Below are 14,390 nucleotides of genomic sequence, written 5' to 3'. Positions count from 1 at the left end.
AATTAATTAGCTGCAAGGCTATATGCTCAGGTCAGGCAGGCAGGACTGTGTCTGATGTATTCACTACTGAATTTCCTGGCACTGCTATCAATCTAGTCCTAGATAAACAGTTTACTCAATTAATGTGTGTTACTCACAACAATTATCAAGTAACTCCATGACAGGCCCTCTTCGAGGCTCTCTAGACACAGTGGTTAACTTGATAGACATAATTCCTATTTTTTTGAACTTGTATTTGACTAGCGAGAGGTTGACACACAACTAAACAGATACTCCTTCAATAAATAAATGTTCCTTCGCCAGCTAAGTCAATATTTTGAAAATTAAGAGCTCATTATGAAACACTGAATCCCCAAAATGTCTGTCAATAATGAACAGAAATTCTTTGCCTGTTATAACTTCAGGGTATAGCCTAGTCATGAAAGCACTAAGTTGTCCTTCTGTCTTTCTCTGATGGAATTTGTCAGACATCCCTAAGAAAGAGAAGTTGTAACTATCTGGTGTTTTTAACATCTCTGACCTGGACTGTGTGTGTTCACCCTTGCTACATACCTGTGCCCATATCCAAGCATCTGCAAACCTATGCACCTATATGCATGTTACCATATATCCAAAAGGAATTTTGCAGCTATGATTTGTGGTTAGGAAGCATGAATTGAAGAAAGCATTCTAGATTACTCAGATTATCAAATGATTATCTAGATTATCAGGTCTTATCATACATGCCCTGAAAACAGGAAAGTTTCAGTCAGTAAAGAGGAAATCAAGATGCCATTACTGCTGCTGAAAATGGAAGAGATCACAAGCCAAGGCATGCAGATGACCTCCAACATTTTTCTGTGAATGGACCTCAACAGACTGCCAGCAATAAAAATAGGGAACTGAGTCACATCACAGGAAAGAACTGAATGCTGCCACAAGTAGACTAAGCAAGGATCTCTTGCAGCATCCAGAAAAGAACGCAGCCCAGTTATTCTTGAGTTTGACTTCTCAGATCTCTAAATAGAGGAAAACAATCTGCCAGGCTTCTGCCCCACAGAACTATGAGATAATAAATTTGTGTTGTTTTAAGCCATTAATTTATCATAATTTGTTACAGCAGTGATTTCAAACTAATACAATCTGTCTCTAAAAATGTCTTTGAACATTGCTGGCCCTTCTGTGCAGGAGGATTTTCTTTATGCCAAGAAAATCAAGTCCCCTGTGCCAGGTAATTCATTTAGCAATCTCTCTAATGATAGTATTTTAAAAAGAAACTTGTAATGCTAATTACCACCTAATTATTTCAAACAGGGTGTAATCATGGGCAATATTTCCAGAACATGCAATACAATTTAAGTTACAAAGTCACTTGGATTATATGAGCAAAGCAATCAGATGATAAATACCATCTTGCTGAATCAAGATTCTCACTTAGACTAATAATGGATTAATCTGTATGTAAATCACATCATCCAATTACAACTTCTGTTTGACATTCTGTCTGCTTTCAGGGAGAAAAAACATACACTTTCCTGACAGTAAAAGTTGTCAGTAATGTGCAGTAGAAGAGGAACCACTCATTATAATTTCCTATGCTTTTGATCATGTTTTACAGTGTGCATGACTTTCCATTTATTGTCGAGCCTGCTTGTTTGATTTAATGTCATTTCAAGATGCTAAAAAAAGAAGAGCCATTCTGATCAGTGAAGGAAATAAAGGATGTTTATTTATTTCCTACTTCAGGATACTTTCTGAGAAGGGCTGAAAGTCTCCCTTATCTATTAGATTTTTGTTTTTGTTGTTTTGCTTTGTTTTGTTTTGTTTTGTTTTGGGGCATGATAGATTAACTAATGGTCAGTTTGTAACACCCAGCTGAGCTGAATCAGCATGGCGTTGGGTGTGGAAGGCCCACCTGAGGATTATTACCAACAGCATAAAAAGAGAACTAGAGGGGAAAATGTGGTACTTCTGATTGTCCTGGAGAAGGCTGCATTACTGGTTTTCCTGATATGAACTCAACTGTTCTCATCAGCAGAGGAGCTAGGGTCCTCATTGTCACTGAGAATGGCAATGGTTCTACTTAGGAGAGCTCTGGTCCTTACCTTGAGCATTGCTTCCTGGCTGCAGTGCAGATCACAGATTTCTCAGCCTGCTGGCACCAATCCTTCACCTACTGGTACAGATTTTCTAGCTTCCACCATCAACCTTTGGACCTTACCAGTGCAGATCCTTGATATAGACTTGCATGAGACATTATTGCGGACTCTAGGCCCTTATTTAGACTTGTGGATGTCACCACCATGGGCTCTAGGTCTTCAGCTGGACTTATATAGGATATTATAATGATATCCATGTCCTCAGCTAGATATTTTGGTCACTAGTACATGGACAAATCTCCTGCATTCTTCAGCATATGACTCTTTGCATGAATATTATAAAAATAATCCTATAAATTATATGTACTGTATTAAAACTTTTCCCTTGTAAGCCCTAACCACAACAGGATTTATGGTTTTATCTGTGTGTGTGTGTCTGTGTGTGTATGTGTGCATGCACGTGCATGTACGACCTTTTCACCATCGCAAATATACCCAAGTAATACCACAGTCATTATTCAAAGTGTCAAGAGCTTGGAAGAGCTGGGGGAGGAGAGATGAATAGCAAGTCTGATTTGGGGCAAGTGAATGACAACATACCCAAGATACTGTAGATAACACAACCAAAAGGGAAAGAAGACCAAAGAGTACCACTTTGAAGTCCACAGACATTTCTAAAGCTTGGGAGGCAACAGAGAACCACCTGTAGGGAAACCAGGTGCTAAGACTTATCACTGAAAATTTTTGTGTCACTTTCCCTATATCCAACTACATCCACTTTGCAGCGCAACTATGAAAGAATATGCATTATTAATGTGATGCTCACTGGACTGAACTAGCTTGGCCAGTGGGAGGAGACAAAAAGAAATGGGATAGTAGGCAGGTGCTGTACCACCTTCTTCTATGTAGATAAGGGACAGACCGAGCCCCTCACAACAAGGGGAAACAAGAAAACCTTCAGAAACAATAGAACAGCAGAGTGGTAGAAGCCTGGATTTCACGAGTCTTGATTATGATTGCATCTGTCTTCTTCTTAAGAAGCCTTGGTCCTCAACCCAAATAATCCTCAAAGGAAGAACCACATCATCCCTATCTGAATTGAGATGTGCTCCACATGCAGAGGGTTGGTACATGACATGCTTAAGAAAACTAAGCAGCCTGTAGCGATAGCACAAGAGAAGACCAGCTTAAAGGGCACTTTGGGTCTTGTGCAGTGGGCTCCTTAATGGAACAGAGAAGCCCGACTCAGAATCTCAAAGGAAATGCTAGATTTTCTAGAGGCTATAAGTTTTAAAAAGGAGGAAATGCATACTCTTCAGTTGAAAGAACAGAGCCAAGTCCCCAGAATGACAGACTGTGAAATAAACTTCATTACTGCCCTAGAAAGAACGAATCTGTAGTAATAGCCATCATGCCAGGAACCAGTTTAAGGTATTGCTTATTAAAGGTAGGCTTTTCCTATCAACTTCCCACCCTTCTCTCAGAAGCCCAAACTTGAAAGAGTCAGCAACTAGCTAGAAAGCTAGAGAGGAGGGAGAGAAAGTAGCAAGCAAAAACTCAGAACAGACGCCAACCAGTTCCCTGTCTTCTTGCCAACTGCCAGCCTGAAGCCAGCTCCAATTGCAGAAAGGGAGAGAACGTGACAGTAAATCTTCATTACTTAACTTCCTAGATTTAACATTCTAACTTATATGTTCAAGCCTTATTTGGAACTTAAGCCACCTGAGAATTTCTTACTACCCTGAAGGATTATGAATACCACAAGTGGGGGAGGACCTTCCCCCACCAAATAACTTAGAAAGACTGGGAGAGGCCAAAGAAAAATCATTTAAAAAAATTCGTAACTGTGTTATGTTATTATGTGCCTTATTCAAAAGAACAATTACGTAGAATTGGGAAAGCCTGTGTCCTGCCCACAATGTTTTTCTGCAAAATGAAATAGAGAATAAAATAAATTGACAGAAATGGTAACATCTCTTCTGACAGCAAGAACTGTTCTGTTGGGATGAGGTTAGAGTCGCACAAACAGACAAGCCCAGGAATGATCCAGAAATGAACTTGGAAAGACAATTATGTAGAATCCAATGAGAGTACATACTACACATATACAGAACTAGATATACACTCCTTAGAGCCCTAAATGTACTTACAAACATGAGCAGATGGACCTAGTTTGGAATCACTAAGATTCATGTGCAAGAAAAAAAAAGTAGGAAAATGCAAAATCAAGAGTTAATTGCTCAAGAGCTGGAAGATTTGATATAAGTGTATACACAGCGAGAAAAGTTTCACTTATATTAGGGAGAAATTTTCCAACATGATTAAAACCTATGTCCAAAACTAGAGCAGAAAGGCCTCTCTACTCTTTTAAGGGGTAGAGGTCAGTGGGATATTTTTCAAAGTAATATAGAGAAAGCTCTCAAGGGAAGAGTAAAGCCAGAAGCTTAAAAGAAAAACACCTATATCCCCTGCTGCAATATACTTAGTGAAGCGAAGGACCAGAAGAGACAAAAGTGACAAAATTAGAGCTGGAATGGGGAAAATCAAAGAGTAAGTGAGAGGTTTGTATTTAGAATAATAACAAAAGAATAAAAACCTAAAAACTGTACCTAAGATATCTTAAAACCCACAAGATTGAGGAGAAAGAGGGAGGAACTGGAAAAAAGTCACAGATGGTGATAGCATCCTGGTGAAAGTCAAGATTTTTTTTTAAATAAGAAAAGATACACCCACAGGATGCTGAACAGGGCTCAAAGATGAACCAGGCATGTTCCCATCAAGATAGCTTTTAAACTGGAATGGGCTTCTATATATGATTACCTTTAATAAAAATCAGGACCTGAAAAGTAATACAGAACTACAAAATAAGAAAAGACAAGTTTAAAAGGCAGTCTTGGATGAGACATTAAAATGTCAGCAATTGAGGTGGAGCAGAATTTAGATAGCAACAGGTAGGTGAAAGGCATTCTGTTGTAGAGGGTAACATGGCCTGGGCAGAAGATTACAAAATGTGTCAAGAGAATTGTGAGAAGTCTAGTGTAACAGTGCTAATTCCAAATACACATGCAAGTTGCAACAAAATAGTAATTAACCCAGAATGATAAATTAAATATTGTTACATAGAATCTGAGTTCCTGGCTTAAATGGATCAACTACTGAAATCTAACAGTTCATCAAAATCATCTGTTGATAACATTAAAAATACAAATTATTAAATCTCACCTGGGAAGATTCTATTCAATGTTTTGGGTAAGTCCTAAAGAAAATGGTCAGAAGAATTGAATTTTCTGGGGATCATGGAAAATTTTGACCACAGTCCTGAGCGAAGACAAGGTACCATGACCAATGCAGTAAAAGCAGAAGCTGTCTTAGCTCTTTTTTACTCCTTGCTGGGACAAAATACCCAACACCCAAAATGAAGGAAGGAAATCTTTACTTCTTACAGTTCTTGAAGGTTTCAGTCCATACTCAGTTGATCCCAAGGAAGGGTGGCATGGTGACAGCTCTTCATGGTGTCTGCAAACAGCAAAAGGAAACAGGCAAGAGAAAGAGACACCTTCTTTCCGCCATTACATCATATCCTGGCCCCACCTCTAGGCGGGTGTAGAGCTCACACCACCAATCCAAGTACTAGACAATGAACCAATCACAAACACATAATTGTATGATGCTTGGGTGCCACTAACATAAACCATGACACAAGCCTATTATTTGCAGTTAATTAGACACTGTTTCCAAAGCTTCATAACCTGTTGTAATAAGATCTTGTACTGCCCAGGAAGGAAAAAGCATATTTCTTGCCCATTGGGTTGAGTTTGCCTAATGGAACTTGAATGGAATACAATGTCTAGTTCTGAGTCAAAGCCTTAAAAGGCCACTTGAGTATTCACTCTCTTGAGCACCTAACATCAATCATGAGAATAATAAATATGTCAGCTGCTTCTTTCAGGAAGAACATGGAAACCCATGAAGTCCACACAAACCCAACCTAAAGTCACACCTATTGAGTGTTAGCTTGAAACAGAAATGTCCTAACCAACTTACCAACTCATGAATGAGAGAAATAAATGTTTATTGTTATAATTCACTGAGTTTGGGCATAGTTTGAAACAAACTACTATTGGAACAATAACTAAGATATTAATTAAATTAAATCCAAGGCTATGTGTTATCTTAATGTAAAATTTTTATCTTGAGTCTAATTTCCACTCCAAATTATCCACACCAACTTCAGTCAATATAACTCCACAACGTGTCCTAGAAAAATCAAAAGAAAATACTCTTCCATATCAGCAGCATTACACAAAAGATCAGTTATAACCTCTGCCTATTTTCAAACTGCAGGAAAAAAATTGCATTTCTGCTAAGTTGAAATCTATACCAGATACAATGACCTAAAACTTTGCAGTCCAAACTTCTTTCCTTTCCAAGTAATCTACTTAGTTTCATTTGGAAGTATCGCAATATACTTGAAATACCTTCAGCAAATGCAGCCTGAACCATATTCCTCAAGAATAGTATGCTTCTATAGGAAGTTCTGAAGTTGAATTTACTCACTCTTGAGTTTTTATAAGCCCAAATTACATTTCTATATTTTATAGAATACAAATAAATCCTAGCTTCTAGCATGGTTGCAAAATGATATCCCCAAACCAGTACTTGGAGAAATCATCTCAGATCTCATCTCAGATATGACACAATTAGAAACTCTTCCCTCTGACCAGAATTGTTTACAAAATAAGAAAAGAGAAAGGTTTTTCACCTAGTGAGACCAGAGCAAAACAAAAAAAGACAAATCTAACCCCATGTTACTGTTGGCCAAGTACAAAATAGAGGCTTAGAGATATCTAATAAAAGAGGAAAGTAAAGAGGGTCGTCTTCATTCACCCACATGAGAATATCAGGTTGCTAAGTTTTTTAGATTTTTTTGATACATTAGACTCTAAGATTGAGTAAGTTGCATTAAGATGTTAATCATAAAAAATGAATTATAACTTCACAGTCATAAACATAGGATATAGGGTTCTCTAATGAGATAATAATATTTGAGGTGCTCATGTCTTCATGAAAAGTATAAAAATTTGCAATTATGCCAGCTATAATCAATACATTGTTTTATTAGAATTGTTTGTCTATCATTTCCAGGAGATTTAAATCTTCTTTCTTCTTCAGTTCCTGTGTCTCAGCACCTGAGTGCTGAACTCTATGAAATAAGTGAACTCTAGGAAATAAATTAGCCTCCAGAGAAAATGCTTTCAGTCCATTATCACAGGCTTTCAACTTATTTAATTAAGCCTATGAAACCCTCCTCCTCATCCCCACACAATTGCACTGTTGGAAAACCACACTCAACAGTTTCCTGTACCAAAGTTGTCATGGGTGATCCTGGAAGACTGTGGCCCAAGCACTTGATGAGAACCAATCCTCAGCCACCACACTATTGAAAAGCCCAGCTTTGTTTTGTTTAGCTTTTCATTACCCCAAACCTAAAGAATCATTTCAGTGGCAGCCGGAATATTTTCACCTGTCATACCCTGTTTTGCAGCAGTCAATATGTCTCTAGCGTTCCATTTTCCACATTTATTTCCATTTTTCTTTAAGAAAATCCAGTCATGTTACACCTTATTTCTTTGGCTGCCACCTTTCTTCCCTATTGAGTGTGGAACAACTACTCTGTCCAGAAAAATACCTTCCAAGTATAAAGTACCATAAACATACCTAGTTTTTTAATCTGGTTTAGGGGTGTCCGAAATTTTCTGAATTTATTTTTGCTTGTTTCACATGCATTAGCATAAAATGTTAGCATATTTAAATAACTTAGGGTACCTGGTGCAGCATAATTCATAAGGAAACAGTCAACAAAAAAGTTGAGTACTTTGCAGATGAGCAAAAATTGGAAAGCATGAAAGAAAGTGATGAAAACTTTAAAAATTTTTGAGATACCGATATTCTGTACTTGTGGAAGTGTTTTTGACTGTGGGTGAGAATAAAACATTTAACAACTCTATACAATTTTTAGAAAGTTGAGAATCAAATATGATAAAATATATGACAGTGCTTCAGAAAGTATAAAGTGTTGTGTCAAAACAAGGGACTCACAAATTGTCATCAGTATTTCATGTCAGTGGCAATTGTATTTCAGGAAAAATATGGATGGAAATCCCAGCATCTAGTAGAAATGTTCTGGATAAGAGAGGCTTCCTTCCCTTCCAGGCCAGGCCAATAGATGTGAATTAATATTAATTTCAACATCCAGTGCTTTGGCAAACAAATACTTCATCAAAGACAAGATAAGGTTTTCCAACTCAGAAAAAGAAATGTCACCCAGTCCCTGCCTCTGCTCTGAATTTAGTCCACAGAGAGCAGCCTCGTGGGTCCAGAATAGAGAAGAATAATGGTGGAGATCAGAGCTGTCAGCACTCAAGGCCAAATGATATTCACCAGCTGCATCTACCCAAGCACCCTCCTGATTGCTGCCAAGAATAAATCAGACCTGTGACACAGAGGCTTCCAGGACATGTAGGGTAGGGGTGAAGGGGGTGGAGATGGAAATGACCTCGAGAAAGGGAGAAATTCATCACTACCCTTGTGTGTACTATCAGATTTGGGGTTGGATCATCTGCACTAATCTGCCTGGCCAAACAACAGCGTGAACCCTGGCAAATACTTAATGCAGAGACTGTGAGAGCAGATCCTTGGGGTGCTCTGCCCGTCCTGCTTTGTTTGATGGATGAAGTGACTGTTGCCAACTGATGAGACATCCAGAATGAACACTAGTCAGCCCTGAGTGCTTGGAGAGAATCCAGGGAGAACAAGTGTCCATCCCCAGAACCACAGAGCGAGGGTCTGGTGCAAGGGCATGGTTAGCCTTTTGCCCCTCCATGAGAGGAGCACATGAAGTGTGTCACAAAATAACAAGGATGCCCAAAGTCAGCAGACCTGTGGGTCAGAACTGCTACCTGGAAATCAGCTGTCCTGGGATTTGGTAACCTTGCTTGTCCTTGTGATTTGGAAAAGTGAGCAGGATGTGTTCAAATGGTACCAGCATAAGCTACCCACTTAGCTATTGGGCCCAGGTTCCCCAAATAGGAAACACAGCTGAACAATGGCACATCTGCTAGAGAAAGTCAGCATCAGGACTCCTTGCAATATAACAGTTGTCTCTTTTGTTGCTTTCCAGGGCTGCAGAACTCTCATCCTGGCCTAACCACCTGGAAGATATTAATTAAGCTTCATGGAACTCATCCTAACTGTATACACAGAAGTTCTCAAATACATTTGAGAAACTGAAGAAGAGAGATTTTTCTGGTATTCACTAACAAATGACGGGGGCTATCTCCAAGCTCATACATTGTACTACAGAATTTGATCAACAGATACAAAATGGACTTCGCAGCAACCCAAAAGCCACATGACACAATATGCTGAGCAAACCAAGATTCCCATCTGGGATCCAATATTTACTAAGTGATTAATCCCAGTTAAATGTTTTAGTCTTTCAATCCCTTAAAAATTAGAACAGTAACATTTGTCCTGCCTATTTCTTACTAATATCCAACTGTAGATGTTAACTGGAAATTTCTACAGGCAAGAGTTTTTATGTTTAACTTTAAAACACAATATAAATATTAGTGTATATTAGCATGCCTTTATGCCTCTTTATGTGACATCAAATTAAAACAAATCAAATGAGAATAAAATATGAGGACCAGATCAGATAACATTCTCTCCTAAAACTCATGCTTCTAAAGATAGTTGCTAGCAGTACTAAATAGAATAGATTCATATGAGCATCTGTATTCATGGTTGAAAGGGAGAGAGTCTTTAGCTGAAACAGCCAAACAGTGGTGGAGAGAGTGAATTTTGAAGTAAGATCACTCATATTTGAATCTTGGCTCTGCTACTAACCACCTTGAGAAAATTACCTAATTGCTTAAGTCTCAACACCTCATCTCTAAAATTGTAATAATGGTTGAACCTAAATCCTGAGATTATTTTGGAAATAAACCAAGGTAATAAATATAAAACTCTTAGGATGCTATACGTAGCATTTGTTAAATGGTCACCAAATGGCATCTATCATTGTTTTATGGGGCTAATTGTTTTATAAGATACAGAGAAAGGAAATGATTCATACAAAGAAGAAGCTGAATTCAGATCCAATTCTTTCACCAATGGCAAATACAGAATATTCTGATTTCTGCACTAGTCAGAAAACCTAGAAGATTAACACTGGCTGGATTTCTGGACATCCACCTATTGTAAAAAGTGTTCATAACTTCTATGTGCTTCAATTCAGATTCATTGCTGAAAAAAATTAAAATACGTTAAATTTTTAAAAATTAAAAAGCAAGCCAGGATGAGTTGATCAAAGAAGCTTGTCACAGTAGCACTATAGACCTTTCTGGCCATCAAAAAGGCTATTTTCTGATGCCAATTTTATACCAATATTAAATAGTATGAAATGCCAAGAAACACCTTATCTTGAATTTGATCTGTCACAGAGGTGTCTCCATAGATTAATTACTGCATCCTCTTATGTGAGTCTTGGCATTGTCCTGATCAGTACAGCTACAGCCACTAAAGAAGGATCCATATGAGGTTACAAAACACTTCCAAAGAGATCTGTTTACTTTCCTCCTCTTGATCCACTCCTAAAAGTCTCTACTCTGTCTCATCTAAAACCTGACACAAATTAGAAATTCTTCCTTTAGACCAAAATTGTTTATGAAAAAAATAAGAAAAAGGGCTTTTTGCCCTGGTGAGGCTAGCGCTGAGCCAAAAGCTGGATAAGCCACCATCTTGTATCTGATTCCTATAGCCAACATGTTCTCCGTTTTCTAAACAAAGCACTTCTCTGCTCTGATCAAAGAAATCATTCTCTCTTCCTACCAGTCTCTAAGAACCCTAAAGCACAGAGCCTGCCTTCCTTCATTGGAGCATCAGGCATAAATCTACTGAGGACAAAATGACTCAATTTGATGTTGGCAAAGAGGTGTGCCTTACTATTTTAACCACGTTTTGCCTATGATTCTGAAGAAAAGCACATTCATGTTCAAATCAGCACTTTCTCCTCCCCATAGGGTGATTTCCCCCTGAGGACCCACTTGCTGCCTGCAAAACACGTTTGGCAAAGTAACTATTTTCCAATACATCCCTTCTCTTGCTGTCACACCCTGTCATTTAACAGTTCTGTAAGTTATGCTGTGCTTATCTCACTTCTGCAACTAGACGGCAAATTCCTTGAAAGTAAATTATGTGGTATTGTTGTCTATGTTAAGCACTGTTACCGTCTAGATCTAAAATGTCCCTCAAAGTCTCTTGTGTTCAGAGGTGGGACTTTAGAAGGTGATTGGATCACAAGGGCACTCTACACCTCAGAGAATTAATCTACTGATGAGTATACAGTTGAGTGTTAAATGGTAGGTACCACCTGGTTGGCGGATGGGTCACTAGAAGTGTGTATTCCTGTCCCAGGCTCCTACCTTCTCTCTCTCTCTCTCTCTCTCTCTCTCTCTCTCTCTCTCTTTCTCTCTCTCTCTCTCTTTCTCTCTCCCTCTCTGCTTCCTGGCTGCCATGGGTAAAACAGCTTTCATCCACCATACACTTTTCCCATGAGCTTACTGCCTTACACCTGGCCAACTCTGGATGGAACTCACTGAAACTATGAGGTAAAACAAACATTTTCTAAAGTTGATTTCTATCAGATATTTTGTCACAGAGAATTAAAACTAACAACTGTACCATGTTCCTTGCAGAAGGAATAGTTTGTGCAAGAAATTAGGAAATTATCTTAGCCACATACTACCCCTTCTATAGAAAGAGATAAGTTATGGTCAAACCTCAGTGAGAACAGCAAGATTTCATAAAATTCGCCTCTTTTTTCCAGTCTTCTTTCAACTTCATCTTATCCCATCACCAAGACAGTCTTCCCATACGTGATAGAAAAGTTCCTTGTGGTTGAACTGTGAGTATTGTCTTTGCAGAAGGTACTCCATCATTTACAAAATAGTCTTTGGAAAAACTACACATCCAATTTGCTTTCAAAGAATAAAGTTGCCTACATTTTACATTATTACAAGGCTCATGGAAACAGAATATGTCAAAAGTATGAAAAATTATTAATTGGGGTCCAAGAAGGTGGGAAATGATATATGGAGACTTTGGCCAAAAGTGTCTGTGGAGGATTAAAAACTGGTGGTCAACTTAACACCGGCTTAACTGAATCAGTGTGGTGTTGAGCATAGATGGCCCACCTGAGGACTATTGCGAGCATAAAAAGGAGACCTAGACAGGAAGAGTAGCGTCTGAGTTCTCCTAAATATGTACAGCTACAGCAGCTAAAAAAGGATTCATATGAGGTTACATATGTTAGGAGCTGTTGGTTCTTTTGGAGATGTTGGAGCTCCTGGAGGAGCTTGTCATGCTGGTTTCCCTGATATGAACTTGGTTGTTACCATGAGAAGAGCTCAGGACCTTGTCCCTGAAAATGGCTGTGGTTCACTTTGGGGGAGTTCCGATCCTTACTTTGAGCATCACTTCCTGGCTCCAGCAGGGAAGATATGTACTGTTCAATCTCCAGGAGAAGTTTGCTACACTGGTTTCCTGATATGGACTCAGCTGTTGTCATCATCAGAGGAGCTCAGGACCTCATTGTCACTATGGATGGCTGTGGTGCTTTCAGGGGAGCACCAGTCCTTATTTTGAGAGTCACTCCAGTGCAGAACCTTACACTGACTGGCACAGATCCTCATCCTGTTGACACAGACTTTCTGGCATCCATTTCTGACCTTTGGGCCTTTCCAATGCAGATCCATGAAATAGACTTGGATGAGTCATTGTCGTGGGCTCTAGGCCTCTAACTGGATTTGTAGGAGGAATTGTCATGAGCTCTAGGTTTTCAGATGAACTAATGTAGGACATTGCCATAGGATGCAGGCCCTTGACTGGATTCTCTATGTCTTTCGTGTAGCCAGTTCCTACATTTCTTGTATTTGACTCTGGGGGACTAATAAAATACTACTATAAATTATGTGTCCTTTATTGTCTTGTTTTCCTTACAATCTCTAATTACAACAGTATGCAAGAGATGAATATGCAGAGATAAAAACACCTTTGAAGCCACAGCCCATGCCTCCTGAAATGCATGATTAAACATTATAGGATACTCTATAGGGCCACATTCTACTGCCTAAATGAATGTATGCTTGGGGCTTACTCCTCCCCATATTCCAATCAATTGCTTAGATTAGCTCTAAGGTCAGTCATGTAGCAGACTACCCTGTCCTTTCTCTATCCTTTTCTTGTCATTTCCTGGTTCACCACATGAATTCTTGCACAGATACCCTTTTTCTGTCCTTCATTCTTGCTTTCTGGTTCCATCAATAAAAAATGATAGAAGCTTCACTTCAGAACTGTTTTTTCCTGAAACTTTCTCATGATGAGGAATATCAGGTAAAAGCAGTCTCTCTGGGCCTATTTTGGACTCTGAGTAATCTTTTGTCCCTTGCACTGCCATGGTCATGAACAAGGACAATGGTTTTATGCAAATAGATGATGACTCACACATACTGTCTTTTGAGAATGATAACATTAGATCCTCCTCCAATGATTTCACTTTAATAGAAACTCTTCATACAATTAATATTAGGTCTCTAAGATATCTGGACAATTAGTGCATCTTACAATTTGAAATCATGTCTTTCTTTTGAGTCTTAGGTAGCTGCTGCTTAGAGTGTGGTATTGACAATTTGCATAAGAAGATAAGGTTTGATATGAGAGGGCTACAATAGATTAGCAATTTCTGCTATGAACAAAGAAAAGGACAGATCAGCAGGACTGCTAGAGGTTTGTTATCCATAAAGATAGAAGTTTCCAGAAAGGTAATATTAATAAAGTGTCATGGAAACCCTAAGAGGGACATTTAAAATGTGTGCTAGGCCTTAGAGAAAGACAGAATTCCAATGTGTGAATAAAAGAAGTAATCTTGGCAAGTGAAATATAAAAGCATGGGCAAACACACACTCAGAGTCAGAGAAACCTGGGCCTTCTTCATTGTTAAGAAATATTGCAGGGCTGTTGTGGGTCCCACAGATGGTGCTAAAAATCAAGGTCCAGGTCTGTGATGTCCTATACAAGTCCACATGAGGTACATATCTAACTTAATTAAAATTTACCAATGGCCACTTCTTTTTAGAGTAAAGCTTTGTTCAAATTAATTCCTTTTCTCTTCAAAATATATCCCGCCACAGACAAATCATTAGAAAACTCACAGCAAACTTCCAAAGGTTTTAGATTAATGAAAGTGAGGTA

General features: G+C 38.6%; 1 long non-coding RNA gene across 3 annotated transcripts in view; it reads right to left on the bottom strand.

The window, feature by feature from the left end:
• The window catches only part of LOC106026234 (uncharacterized), a 353,400-nt gene that overhangs the window by 304,715 nt on the left and 34,295 nt on the right, over positions 1–14,390 (bottom strand). The gene's annotated exons all lie outside the window — the stretch shown is intronic.

Source organism: Cavia porcellus, unplaced genomic scaffold (genome assembly GCF_034190915.1).
Source record: "Cavia porcellus strain 051 isolate PalLab524CR breed Dunkin Hartley unplaced genomic scaffold, mCavPor4.1 scaffold_17, whole genome shotgun sequence".
NCBI classification, from domain to species: Eukaryota; Metazoa; Chordata; class Mammalia; order Rodentia; family Caviidae; genus Cavia; species Cavia porcellus.
This window is presented reverse-complemented; position numbering and strand designations above follow the sequence as displayed.